Source organism: Diadema setosum, chromosome 15 (genome assembly GCF_964275005.1).
Source record: "Diadema setosum chromosome 15, eeDiaSeto1, whole genome shotgun sequence".
In the NCBI taxonomy this organism is placed as follows: Eukaryota; Metazoa; Echinodermata; class Echinoidea; order Diadematoida; family Diadematidae; genus Diadema; species Diadema setosum.
In genome coordinates, this window is record NC_092699.1 from 35630631 (window position 1) to 35642925 (window position 12295).

Here is a 12295-nt window from a genome sequence, read left to right on the forward strand (position 1 = left end):
TGTAGATATTTTCTACCGAGTTGAATTCAAAAGCTGATCGTTTCAATGTGGTTTCAACTTCGACGTTGCTTGAAGAAAAGTGCATAACGTTGGGCAAACAGAGTAGGTGGGATTAATCGAAGAAGAGGAGTAGGAAAATCTCTTTCAGTTTTATGTGGAAAACGACGGGGTGATCGGTAGGGAAGGTGACAGACACTATTTCAGTGTTTCGGTGAAATCAAATCGTCTTTCGCTTCCTCTTCGAGATTCGGTTCCGCCACTTTACCTCGTTTCTCAGTGTGTCCGTCGTGGAGGATTTACCGCTTTCGTGCTCTTTGGAGAAGAGCAACATTATGATCGCCATCACCGACGCCGACATCCGCCCCGGGCTATGCCGGCGGAGGGACGCGGCGGTCAACTATCGCTCTCACTGTAAGCTTCTCGCTCAAGAAGAGATCGAGAGAAGGTCTGGTACTCTTTCTCAAATCGACAACAACCAAAAAACGCGCGAAAAACTTCTCAAAACTATTCGTTAGTAAAGAGCAATCTTCTAGGAATAGTCATGATATCGTAAAACAAGCACCTTTATACTCTCTTTCTCTCCCCCTCTCTCTGTCTGCCTATCTTTGTATCTATCAATGTACATGTATCTATACTTATTCATCTATCTATCCATCTATTTGTCTATCTATCTATCTATCTATCTATCTATCTATCTATCTATCAATCAATCTATCTATCTATCTATCTATTTATCTATCTATCTATCTATCTATCTATCTATCAATGTATCTATCTATCTATCTATCTATCTATCTTTCTATCTATTTACCTATCTATCTATCAATATATCTATGTATCTATCTATCTATCAATCTATCTATCAATATATATATATATATATATATATATATATATATATATATATATATATATATATATTTATTTATTTATTTATCTAGCTATCTATCATCTATCTTTATCTCTGTCATAATAATTTCAATTTCATTATGCAACCCTTGCATTAATCTTGTCTGTCATAATTTTAATCCATCTCTACGCTCTAAGAAATGATGTGTTCAACTTTGCATCTTTAAAGGTGCTATAATTGTAACACTAGTCTGAAAAGTTGCATTAGAAACGTGCTTCCAGTGTGACATTTGTAAAAGTTGAACCGTTTTTTTTCTTTATAGAATGTAGTGCACATTCGAGTGTCACCAATGGAAATAAATTGACGTGCCGTTGCAGCCGTTAACATTATGATGCTCGACCTGAACACAATGCTTCTTTTGCAGAGAGCAAAACTGGAAAGTGTGACACTTCCCTATTAACCAGTACGGAAAAATCATAAGATTTTATCTATCTATATACATGTACTAACCGCACGAACTGGAGATCACTGATGCTCGCGACACCCACGACACACATCACTGAATCCCAATTTGAACCCGAAACCGAAATCTTCCACGCAGTCAGTAACCAACGGATAACTAGAAGCTATGCTTGGAGACACTGCAACGAAACGGAAAAAGTCCCCGGGGGTGAAATATACCGCGGGGATACCGAACTATTTCAAACTACTCATCTGGCCTAGATTTAGAGTATAAATCACCGCAGTTCTGTCTGTTCCTATCTTCTCACTATGTGTGCAAATTTCCACCACTTGGATGACACATGCGAAAAAAAAAATGTCACGTTTCTACAACGTGGTAAAATCACTGAAATACCAAAATGATTAGCGACGTTTAGATTGATTCCTGTACCTGCATAGTTATGTAAATGTTCGTTTGTGCTTTATTGTATCATAATGATGGCAGAGTTGGCATTCTTCCCAATAGTGTATCGCGGCACAAAACACCAGCCTGTGAATACTTTAATTTCATTATTTCATGCGCAGCTACGCAATCTCCTGCATGGCGAAATAATTGTTGTGTGCATGGGTAGGAAGAAAATTGAAAATTCTTTATGAAAATAAAAACAAATCAGTAAATCATCTCGGGAAGTGGTTTCAGTCAGAGCGTTTGGAACCGTTTGGAAGACGGACGTGACTCTTGAAATTGAATAAGTAAACGCGTCAAATTTTGTTGAATTGGAAGCACTTCAAGGTTTCTCTGCAAACGATATTAATACTTCAGTTGTGCTTGTGCGTTGATGTGTGTTGACTGTGAGTTTAATGAGCAGCAACAGCAAAGTAAAAACAGAAACAAAAAGCGTTGATAAAACAATCTGAACACCATAGCAACTCATTTATTGGACCTAATATTCACAAGAAGTGTGTTCATTAAAGAGTGTAACAACTTATAGGGGAGGGGACAGAAAGAGAGAAAGATCATCGAAACAAATGCGATACCGAGATTCCAATGGCACTGGTGACTATTGCATTGACTATAAATGATCGCTGTATGTTTACTTCCGTTGTAAGTTGTGTATTGTGTATCGTTGTAGTATTCTGTAGTTCAGGGGACTGCATCATAGGTTATACGTTTCAAGTTTGCTTTTTAGCAGCTCTTCAATTTCCATTTCCAGTCTACTACAAGACAAAATGTATTGTTATTTTGTCGGGTGTAATATACATGTATATTGTTTGGAATTATGAATGAAAATGAATGAATGAATAAATGAATGAATGAATGAATGAATGAACAAAAGAATGAATTAATGAATGAGTCAATGAATGAATGAACTAATGAATAAGTGAATGAATGAATGAATGAATGAATGAATGAATGAATGAATGAATGAATGAGTGATATGAGCAATGTTGGAAACCATTCAGTAAATAGGCGACTTGTCGTAGATACGTTGTAGAAAGAATACAGTACAGACAGAAGACGGGGGAGGGGGAGAGAGAGAGAAAGAGATAGAGAGATGTGTATAAATGTTATTATGCATAGAAGAGACAGACAGATGGATATCTCCTTCTTCAATTAAACGGATATACGTCATAATCCAAATTCTATGAATAACAAACATTATCATGGCTCATCAACGAAGCCCCATTGCGCAGCGTATCATTGGTTTTCTTTAGACTTCCTTGTTTTCCCCCTCCCCGCACCTAATTTTTTTAGTGACATTGCTGTATCTTGTTATCAAGAAAAACATGGGACAAACCTGGTCATCTTGCTGTGCAATCAATTATTTATATCTCACGCTGCTTTATCTCTTCTTCATTCCGTGTTTCCATTAAACAAATCAGTTTGTCATTCGTTACCCTGAGCCTGGTGGCTTTCTATCTCCCGCTTTCTGCTATCCAGGAAGGTGTGATTCTAATTTCCCTTCCCATTTCGACTCATTATCGTGTTTTTCTCCAGTGATAAACTGGAGCGATCTATTACCTCGGGGATTTTTTTTTTCCCGTGGGACATCCCAAATTACACTCCCGCCTCCATCTGCTGTCTAGCGTTTTGTTGACCTGTGACAAACTCCAACGATTTGCCACGAAGGGAAAGTAAACTTCAAACCAGAGTTCTGCATTGGATCAAATACCTTCCAATCTACCTGCATCTGTCTTATTGTGCTGATTGTTCCATTACCTGATTGATTCATTCATTACAGTGGTTCCCTCAACCAGTTTCATACTGAATTTTGACGTCTCCATAGACTTAACACACAAGCCACCAGGTTCCGGTGTGGAACGGGTTAAAAGGGGAATCAAAAGTGACTGACACAGCTAAAGCACAGCTGAATTTGTCAGTCAGTTGCAAAGTAACAAGAAACACAGACGTGTCAATAAAAAAAAACAACGTTAAAATGTTTTGTAAAGTATGTATCTTCGTCACTTCGGGAAATTGTCACTTTGCTATCATAGAACATTTTCCCTTTTCTCATTGACATCGTAGGACCTCGAGCAAGAGGAGGACAACCTGATCAACGCCCTCGAGAAAGTCCTCACCAAGGAACCCGTCGATGATGACGAGAATGAGACCGACAACTCCGACAATGACTCGACAGAAGATGCTCAGCCATCTGACAGGGAGCTGTCACAGCTGCTTTCCATGCTACGAGAGGATGTCACCGCCGACCAGGAGAAGAACGGGAAAGGCAGATCGGCGTATACGTTTTACCCTTCCGTGACGCTCTTCACAGGGGCCTTAGAACCTCTCGCCACGGGCTTCCTTCCAAACCGATACTCCTGGCAGAAGAAAGGATTCATGGGAGGGCCCATGGAACCACTTGGGGCCGGATTCATGAAAAAGAGATTTAACGAAGGTATGGGAACAAAACAAATAATGAAAACAAAACGAAGAACACCTGTAAACAAACTTTGATGTTGCGTGATTTGTTCATACGTAGATGATATCATTGTGACAACATTTTGATGTAAGAGTAGGCTCATGTCATGTAAGTCTACATTTTAGACAGAAAAGAATTTAGACAATCGTCAGACGACAGAGTGCGATTTTCAGCTGCACTTTTCAAATTAGTCTCTTTAATTGTAAATGAATAAATGATGGCAGGCGTGATAAAAACGTAACATTTTTATTGTGTATTTGTTAATAAAGAGAGCTACTGGGTATGCTGACAGAAGAGTCATAGCTACCTAGACACACACGTACACATACATATATACATACATACAAACGGGCACATAAAGCATTGTTCGTCAGCTTATAAACATGGTAAATAACGAAAACAAAGAAAATATAAATAAGAGATTAATCATGGTCGAGCAAACGGAATGTATGATTTATGCGATGAACAATATACTATGTCTAGAGTACTGAGCTAGTGGAGATGACGCCTGTCAGGAGATCAGGAGGTCATAGATTCGAATCCTGCTCGAGTATGTACGCCCGTGATTTTTGATCATGGCTAACACTAAAACACTGATCAAGTCAGTACTTATTTACGTCGATGTGGGGCAATTTGTCAGTCAGTTGTATAAAACCTCTTGATGGAAGAATTTCATGAATTTGAAAAATACATTTTGTCTTGTTTGCTTTCATATCAGGTGCGCTCGAGCCTCTAAATGCTGGTTTCTACTCAAAAAAGAGGACCGAAGAGAAAAAGTCTTTTGGAGCCATGGAACCTCTCGATGCGGGATTCTACTCCAAGAAAGATTTAGTGGTGCCATGGAACCACTCGATGCCGGCTTCTTCAAGAAAGGTTTCGGCGGAGCAATGGAGCCACTGAGCTCTGGATTTGTCAAGAAAGGATTCGGGGTGCTATGGAACCTCTAAGCTCCGGTTTCGTCAAGAAGGGTTTCGGAGGAGCAATGGAACCATTGAGCTCTGGCTTCGTCAAAAAGAGCTTCGGTGGTGCAATGGAACCGCTAAGTTCTGGCTTCATTAAGAAGGGCTTCGGCGGTGCAATGGAGCCTCTTAGCTCTGGGTTCGTCAAGAAGGGCTTTGGTGGTGCAATGGAACCACTTAGCTCTGGTTTCATCAAGAAGGGCTTTGGTGGTGCAATGGAACCACTAAGTTCTGGGTTCATCAAGAAAGGCTTCGGTGGCGCAATGGAACCTCTTAGCTCTGGGTTCATCAAGAAAGGCTTCGGTGGTGCAATGGAGCCTCTTAGCTCTGGGTTCGTCAAGAAGGGCTTTGGTGGTGCAATGGAACCTCTTAGCTCTGGTTTCATCAAGAAGGGCTTTGGTGGTGCAATGGAACCACTAAACTCTGGTTTCATCAAGAAGGGCTTCGGTGGTGCAATGGAACCACTTAGCTCTGGGTTCGTCAAGAAAGGCTTCGGCGGCGCAATGGAACCATTGAGTTCAGGATTTGTAAAGAAAGGATTCGGTGGTGCAATGGAACCTCTACACGCAGGTTTCGTCAAGAAAGGCTTCGGTGGCGCTATGGAACCACTGAGCTCTGGTTTTGTCAAGAAAGGCTTTGGCGGCGCCATGGAACCACTAAGCTCTGGATTTGTCAAGAAAGGGTTCCATGGAAGTATGGAACCGCTAAATCCAGGTTTTGTAGGAGGTAAGAGGGACTTACACGAAGGTGCCATGGAACCTCTTGCCTCAGGTTTCATGGCTGCAAAGCGAGGCTTCGGTGGTGCCATGGAGCCGCTAGCCGCAGGCTTCCTAAAGGACAAGAAAGATCTCAATTCAGATTCCGCAGAACCTCTCGAGACGGGATTCCTGAAGGACTAAACTCACCCCCTCTTCTGGACGTTGATATTTTGTTCTCGGATTCCAGCTGATTTTCTGAATGCATAAGATATTTATCTCTAAAAAAAGGGTAAATCTTTGAATAAGTTAAACATGTGGAAAGTATTTCGTACATTCTACTGAAACAATTAAAGAATCGGCGTCATTTTGGATGAAACTGCATCATCATTAAAAAAAAAAAATGTGTGAGCTACAATTACCGTGATATCATGACTTTTTTCCTAGATGTACTCTTTACTCGCAGACTTCCATGCTTGATAATTTACGTTCAATACTTTGGCTCGTATGTGACTCTTTGTTAAAGTCTCATAATATGAAAATAATACAATGCGTATACTTTTCTTTTTGGGGGGGGGGGGGTGAGGAGAAGGTATACAACTTGTGATTGATACTTGAGATGCATTATATTTTGTTCGTGGTGGGGAGGGGGATGACGTCTCCGCCAGTCACAGCAATTTCATTTTCTCCTTTTTGCCATCAAATTAAAGGAAGGTGTGTCCGGGCCAAAAAAAAAAAAAAAAAAATGCTACGTTTTAGAAGAAGTTTATAATAACGAGTTGGATCAATGTTGATATGTCTCCGTCATAGCACAATTCGTTCACGAAAAGGACCATCGTGCGTCAATGCAGGTTGCCTGTCGTTATAAAGTTTGATTTCTTTATACAGTTTGTCATAAGATTTAACACGTGTCATACTTATTTCCAATCGAGTGTCAAATTTGATTCTGACTTCAACATAGTGAGCCAAAAAAAAATTAAAACTATTCGTTTTAAGGAATAGCTTTTACTTTCCAACGGCTGGTATGTATTTAACACTCCATGCATTGCCTGACACACTGTAACTTTCAATTCAAACTTCTTTTTGCGCCATGTGAGGTAGCACAAGGTTGAGAATCTGATTTGTAATTTTGTCTGTTTATTTATCTATTGGCTACTATCGTGTTTATATTGCTTTCGATTGGTTCTTCAAAAGAAACCACCATGCTCTCTCTAGTACTTCACTTCTGGAAATGTTAAAGTGCGTGAAGTATAATATCTAAACCTATGGAAACATGCTCTGGCCATACGGGTATTCGAATTGAACCTTGTATATGATGAAATGTGGCAAGGCATGACTGTAGGATAACCAAATCTATGAATAGCTCACAGCTTCTCAATCTTTTTGGAAGACCGGCCATCTACTTAGAGCTGTCTTGTACAATCAGCATCATTACTTCATGTCCAACCGCACGTAGAGCTCTCAGACTGCAAGAGTACAGGGCGATGGCGTATAATGCCAATAGAGGGCGTTGAACAGTGCCGAGAGTCGATCATGTGGTCACAGCTGCATATGGGGGAATTCTAATGTTCGGCTTGCACGCAAGAAGGGAATAACGCCAACTAGAATTAGTATCTTCAAGCATTTTGAACAGGTGGCTGAATGCATACTGGCAGTCATCGTGTGCGGCTGAAAAGATGGTGACATTATACAACTACGATGATTGTGAAATTGCCCAGTCCTTTGTTGTGGCTTTTTCTTTTTCTTTTTTTTCCTTCTTCTTCTTCTTCTTCTTCTTCTTCTTCTTCTTTTAATTCGATGTCCTTTTCCCCCTTCATCCCAACGAAAAATAATGAAGGTCAGTGCATAAAGATATGCACAAATCAAAAACGTAATTTGAATCCATGGAAACTATTCTCTCCGTCTGTCCATCCCCACCCCTCCCTTCTCACTATCAAGAATAAAGATTACGATGAATAGATTCAATAGATTATTTCATCCCTCAAATGTCTGTGGATTCACAAAGCAAATCTAGATGTAATTACAAAAGGTGGGATTACAAAAATTACCATGCACTATTCGTTATCCTTTATTTTTTCAAAGGATATTTGAAGAATGGAATTATTTTTAATGTACGTTATTATGATTTATCTGCGCGGTATGTTCACTTTTGCAGGAAAGAAAGGGGATAGTACTCATAGGAAGAATTTTGTTACATGTTCGCATCCAAGATTAAATCGTTACTGTGTGTGTGCTTATAATTGTGTTTACTTTTCGAATTAATGCTTTTTGAATGAGAGATAATGCACTTTTCGTTAGATCAGCTCGTCTTGATAAAGTGTACTGATGCAATATTTACGAAAGCCGCTGGCATGGCAGTTTTGTGCGCCTCACTGTTCTTAGATCCTACTATGTGAATACTACCCTAGATTTTAGGAAGAATATACCAAGAGAGCCGCGAGAGAGAAAAAAAAAATGTTTCCTTTTGCGCGACTTCTCCTCCAGATTCGCAGAGTTTTAGGGGGCTAGTGAAAGTGTGTGTCTGCTACCGTCGGTAGACGGGAGTCTTTAATGTCCATCAGCTCTTTCGGTACTAAAACACTGCTGTATTCACATTTTATTCTTATTGTTTAAACATGTAGGGATTCTGACGCTTGAAGGTAAAGGAAAGTGACTGTAATAGTGGAGAGCACTTTATGCGTGCCCCAAGATATTTGGCGGTATAACTCGCTTCCATGACTATCTTGGTTGAAAGAAAAAACCAAACATAGGCATAATACTGTATCTATTAACACTGAAAATGCACAGACTTACAGTAACTTGTTTGTCATGTAACATAAGTGACTTTGAATCAATAAATCTATCGAAAATACTACTTCTTAAATTTGAACAGGAGTGATGGTCTTTTTTTGTGAACCTTGTGCATATATCGCACCTTACACGCATACAGAGAGAGAGAGATATCATATATATATATATGCAATATATATACAATTAAAAACATATAATACGTACAAATATAATTATATATAATCATATATATATATATATATATATATATATATATATATACATATATATATATTCGTGATATATCTGTGCATACTTTACTATTACATCGTCGTGATTCTTCCATAAGTTCAAGACGGACAAAGAATGTCAAGAAACGCAGTATGGTAATCAACCAACCAAATAAACAAACCTGTCGTATTCAATCATAGTCAGGTTTTAACCTGGGGCAAAGGGTGGTTGTTATTACACATGTTTATTTTACACTCTTCATTGTGAAAGGAAGAATAATATGACTCTCTCTCGATTAGAAAACAAGAATATTAAAACTCACAAAACGTCCAAGACAAAACACTCAAATACAAATGTATGCATATGACAGTCAATGATTGTCTTCTGGTCATCCAGCTAAACGAACAGATGATATATTTTTAGAAGAGAAGGAACAAATAATAAAGAACACAAATATATACGAAAAATAGTCCGAAATCGGTCACTCTCAACTTTATCTTCATATTTGAGATTGTTTTCATGACAGACAATTTTACTGATTATGCAATATATTAACATCTTTGAATAGAACTATATTGCTTTTAGTCTCCCAGAGAAGAGCTTTTCAGGCTACTCTGATACACTAAAGTTCATTTAAGATATCATTGATTTATATTTTGGTCGTTATAATTGCATCTGCCAAAATTTTTTATTGATTACCTTTGAAAACATGACCAATAAAATTATTATATCATATTTCAACATCTAAATACTGTGTAGTAAAGTAGTTTTTTTTTTTTTTAAGATAGAAACATGAATGTCAAAGAACTCCACATCCACCCGCTCCGCCCCCCCCCCCCCCCAAAAAAAAAGAGAGATAGACAACAGTCATAAAACGCTAATGACTTTTTATTTTACACAAATTTGATAAAAGATTTCTTGTTGATGACCGAATGGTAGTTACGTAACCCTTCCAGCTTTGAAACCATAATATCGGACTTCTCTGAGTTGGAAATGCTCTGATGAATCAAGGTGTTTCTTACTTGCCACTCTAACTGGTCCCATATTCATATTATTCCCTCTTTGTGAGCGCATTTTATTTCGATCCAATACTCTCTCATTCGATTGTCATTAGGCCTATAATCATGGTATAACAGTCACGAATATTAATACTATTTTAGAGAAGATCAACCGGTGTCCAGTCGTTCCATTCGAAGGGCGCCCTCTGTCATCCAATCGTGGAGACCAAGCCACAAGAGGGCGTGCCTTTTATTTTTTTTTTAATTAACATTCACATTCATTTCCCAAGTAGCGCACAACAATTTTTGCAACAAGTGACAATATCACAAGACTAGGATAGAGATTACCAATTTGTTGAATTGAGTAAGCGCAATTACTTTACACATCTAACGGGTACAATCTTAAAGGGACTGTACAGTACTGGTTGAGGTGGGGATTCATGTTTTGAACATTCCTAAGTGAAATAATGAAAGCCTCTTATGAAATATGAAAGAGCATGTAATTTTTGGAAGGATTCAACATTTATTTGATGAAAATTGGTTTTCAAATGGCTGAGATATCCCAAAAAGTGCTAATAATAAAAGGCGACATGCCACAACTTTATTAGGATCTCTTTGTTTCACCTTGTTTTTGGATATCTCAGCCATTTCAAAATCGATTTTCATCGAATAAACTTTTGATACCCCTTAGAAATGCATGCTCTTTGACATCTCATAGAGTGGTTTCTGAATATCTCGCAAAACGTTAAAAGCTAAATCCTCACCTCAACCAGAACTGTACACACCCTTTAATGTATGCATATTAACGTTTATATGACACGATAATGCCTGGATTATAAAACACACACATACACACACACACACACACACACAATGAAAAACAAGGTGATATCCGTTAAATTAGATGTCTTTCACAAATCGTTCCAGTGTGAGGAACCAACTGAAAAGCTAATAAAAATGAACAAGGCACTCGTATAGAACAAGCCCCAGAGACGACAGAGAGGGAGAGAGGGGGCGGGGGGGGGGGGGAAGAGGCAGGTAAGCAGAGAGAAACGTGGAAAAAAACAGTAAGGACAACGTTCCAAGAACGAGAAAAGAAATGGAGATTAATTCATATTATATATACAATTACTGTGAATGTGGACGGGCAGACAATTTTATTTTTATTCAATTTGTTATTTTATTCAATTTTATGTATATTATTTCTGCATTATTTTTAACAAAGTAGATATGAAATGACAATAAAGAAAATCTTCCAAATGGAATCATACGTTGAAAAAAAATACCAAAACTAAATCACAAATATAATATAATACACTGAATCATGCAATTAAAAAATGATTCATTACAAAATCAAGTTACAATTTATTACAAAGAAATCTGTGTACCATCATTAATAAATTCAGTTGTGACTTGTTGTATTCATAATGAAAAATAGGATGTGACCCCACATCACAAAACCGACAAAATGAAGCAAGACATGGGTTTTCGTTAAAGGGCAGATTCTGAAAGAGCAGACGTAAACATTAAAATGGTGCATGACTTAATTCAAATGGACTCTCCTAAACTATCTTAATATTGGAAAGAAAGTTCACACTCTGGAAAAGTGTATAGTGGGAAAAGAGACTCTGCTGAAGTAAAAGGTCTATTCACCCTCTTAATCGGTCATATAAGTAGAGCAGATAAGCCGAAAAATTGTGCAAAATTTGACTAAAGCATGAAACTTTCACCAGTGTTAGTACATGTTATAAGATTCATTTTAAGATCGGGAGGTAAGTCTGAATTGACCTCTGATGACCTCCAAAGTTCAATGACCTCAAAATTTGATGAAAATAGATATTTTGCGTCATTGATGAATGTTAAAATGGTAATGATGTACTAAAAACTCATATTTAGTGACAGTGGAATTTTCTTCATGTTCCATAGAACCCTGCCAGGTTTCTACCTTTGATCTCTGATGACCTCCAGATAAATCAGAATATCAGAATATTGATATTTTGTCATTGATTAATGATAAACATGGCAATGATGTACTAAAACCATGTTTGTTTGTTTGTTTGTTTGTTTGTTTGTTTTTTTTACAGTGGAATTGCCTCAATGTTCCACCGATCCTTGACAGGTTTCTACCTTTGACCTCTGTTGATCTCCAGAGGTCAATGACCTCAAATTATCAGAATCTTGATATTTGGTGCAATTGGTTGATGATAAACATGATAACGATGTCTTAAAAATTCATTTGTGTTACAACTGAATCGCTTTCCTATTCCTCAGATCAAGGGAAATTATGTACATGTCTCTGCCTTTGACCTCCGAGGACTGTGACAGGTCAATGACCTCAAAATAAATATCAGAATATTGATATTTGACGTATATTCAATGGTTAACTGTATACCTGGTGTGCAATCACGCTTTATGCTATTAGCATTTATGC

At 38.0% G+C, this 12295-nt stretch overlaps 1 pseudogene; it reads left to right on the forward strand.

Annotated features, from left to right (window-relative positions):
- Nucleotides 1-332: 332 nt before the first annotated feature.
- LOC140238713 (uncharacterized) lies at nt 333-6413 on the forward strand (annotated as a pseudogene).
- Nucleotides 6414-12295: the final 5882 nt, after the last annotated feature.